Raw genomic sequence first — 3,183 nt, 5'->3', positions numbered from 1 at the left:
TCCGGTACCGGGAACCGAACTCACGACCTTGCACTTGCCAGGCAGGCGCTTTTGCCGCTGAGCTAAATCCCCAGCCCCCAATCTATCTTTTATAACCAAGCCTTCACCCAAACTATTTTTTTCTGCTTCTATATCCTGACAGCTGTATTGCCAAGCACTTTTGGAGAAACCATCAGAGACAAGACACACACACACACACACACACACACACACACCACACACTAAATTGGTACCAGTTTAAATTAACATTGTCTCACTTGTGCATTAAACAGCTAGTAATCCTTTGAGGGATTTCTAGTCAGGTCCAGCTCCCATTTTCCTCAGTGACCATTAAAAAATAAAAACTAAAAAATGCTTAAATAGAAGGGTTTAAAGGCAAAGATGATCTTATTTCATGAAGGAAACTGAAGCTATGAAATATGAATTCCCCCAGCTTCCTATCTCCTTTATCTGTATACTGATCTATAACATCAGCCATTCTTTGTTCTTCTCAGGGAAAAAAATCTCTCCTAAGGCAAATTTTTCTACCTATGTTGACTAATTTCCCCTCCTGTTTTCACAAGTTCTGCTTTTTTTCCAACTCCCTCTCTATTGGTTTCTTCCCCTAAGCCTGTGGAAGCATACTTATCTTCCATTTTAAAACTCCTTTTTTTATTCTTCAGAGCCTAGCTTCCTGAAATAGTGATCTCTATCACTTCCTCACCTCCCATGTGCTATTCACTGTACTCCTAGCTAGATTCCAATTTCTGACTCTGCTAAAACTTTTGCTAGTTCAGGTCAACAGGGACATACTAATCACCAACTCCAAAGATTCTCATCAGGCCAGGCATGGTGGTGCATGCCTGTAATCCTGGCACTAAGGAGTCTGAGGCAGGAGGATCATCTCCAGTTTGAAGTCTGCCTGGGCTATGTAGTGAGTTCAAGGCCAGTCTGAACTACACAGGAAGACCCTGTTTCAAAAACAACTTTTTTGGGTCAGTTCTGATTTTACTTCTTTGTGGTATCTATGTTTCTCTCTCCTGCTCGCTTGCTCACTCTCTCTGGTACTAAGCACTGAACCCAAAGCCTTTACATTGGGCTGTATACCCAGACCTTTTAAAAATTTAAGCCAGGGTCTTGCTAAGTCACTAAGTTGCCCAACCTGGGCTCCAACTTGTGATCCTCCTGCCTCAGCCTCTCAGAGTGGTGGGATGACAGACATGCGCCACCACACCTGAATTCTTTCTTGTAAAACCCCTTAGTTTGAGAAATACCACTTTTCAGGTATTCTATTTTTGGTAGTCCCTAAATATTGGTCTTCACCAAGATTCTGTCCTTTATGCTCTTCTGACGATACACATGCCTCCTGAATGATATGACCTACGCCCAAAGTTTCATAAATCCGTTTTAGATAGGGTCTTACTATGGCCCACACTGGCCTCCCCATGCGTTTCCCAGAGTACTGGGATTACAGGCATGTGCTACCATGCCTGGCTTTTTGTAAGTCTTAAAACGCATATTTCAAAATCACATGCTTCCTATTAAACATAGCCATTTCCCCTACCTTCCACTCTCAATCTTTTTCAGTGAAGAGTATATTATTCAGTCACCTAAATCAGAAACCTGAGTTCTAGCCGGTCTTTCTACTGTGCAGTCACTAAGACGTATCTCATTCCATCCCTACTGCTAGTACCCTGGTCATTTAGGTCTCACTCTTTCATCTGATCACTCCTCTCTACTCACATTCATTCTGCTGCCAGAGTGATCCTCCCTCTCTAACCCCCTATGACTTGTCCGGTAAATTCCTCCCTATTCTTCATGCTCTTTTTATTTTTATCTTTTTAAGACAGGGTTTCATTATGCAGTTCAGGCTGGCCTTGAACTCATTTTGTAGCCCAGGCTAGCTTTGAACTCAAAGCGATCCTCCTGCCTCATCCCCCAAGAGTACTGGGATTACAGGTGTGCGTGAGCACATCCGGTCTCTATCTTTTTAAAAAGTCCCCTCTGTGAAGCATTCTTAGAACCTTGTAAATAACTGTTATAATGATCACTTTTTATTAAGCTTATCTATTTACATATCTTTCATTCTAGACCTTAAGTACTTTGCAGTCAGGAACTGTATTTTACTTCTGTATTACCATGTGGCAGACTGCTTGATAAAAATACTTGGTTTAGGGGCTGGGGATTTAGCTCAGCAGCACAGCACCTGCCTGGCAAATGCAAGGTCATGAGTTTGATTCCTGGTACCATACCGGAAGAAAAACAAAAACAAAAACAAAAAAATAAAAATACTTGGTTTAATAAACATTGAAATGAATAAGTGAGTATCATGTATCCATCCAGTCTCCCAAACAACAATTATAGAAGTCACCTTCAATTTTTCCTTCTCCTCCCCTAAACGCCAAGTGGTTACCAAGTCCTGTTAATCATACTACCTCTAAAGATGTCTCAAATCTATCCCTCTCCTCCTTAACTCAATGCCGCAACCCTCCTTCAGGTTCCATTCCCCCTTACTTGAGCTACATTTACTCCCCTCCAAACCATTCTCCACACTACTGCTGGAATTTAAAAGTTTATTACAAAAATAATACATACTTGTAAAAAAAGTGCAAATACAGAAATAAAAGTACAGTACCCACCCAGTATACATACAACCACACAAACCCTCTCCCATCCACTCCCATTCCCTGGAGGTCATCGCTGTGAACAAGGTAGTGTACATCCTCACAGACCTTTTCTTTTACATATACAGGTGTATATATATATATATATAAACACGTATAAAAATACACACATGCTTCTTTTACAAAAATGAAACCACACATATCTGCTACATGCTTTAATTTCATTAAATACAGAAAATTTCTAAAACACAAATCTGATAATATCACTTCTCTAGATTTCAAGTTCCACAATATAAAGTTTATTCAACAGTATCAAATACAAAGCTTTTGAAGATATTCTTCCTGCCCATCTCAGCCTCATCTCTAGCCATTCCAGTATTAAAAGACGAACATAAACCACCTAAATATTTTCTGAAACAAGGCAGAAACAAACAAATGAACAAACAAACCAGGAACACACTCTGCCATTTCTAGATTATGGCCTTTTCACTTTTTTTGTTTTTGGTTTTTTTTTTTTTATCGAACTCACGACCTTGTACTTGCCAGGCAGGCGCTTTGCCGCTGAGCTAAATCCCCAGCC

The sequence above is a fragment of the Chinchilla lanigera genome, unplaced genomic scaffold (assembly GCF_000276665.1).
Source record: "Chinchilla lanigera isolate Chin_1 unplaced genomic scaffold, ChiLan1.0 scaffold00074, whole genome shotgun sequence".
Classification (NCBI taxonomy): domain Eukaryota; kingdom Metazoa; phylum Chordata; class Mammalia; order Rodentia; family Chinchillidae; genus Chinchilla; species Chinchilla lanigera.
Note: the sequence above shows the minus strand (reverse complement) of the source record.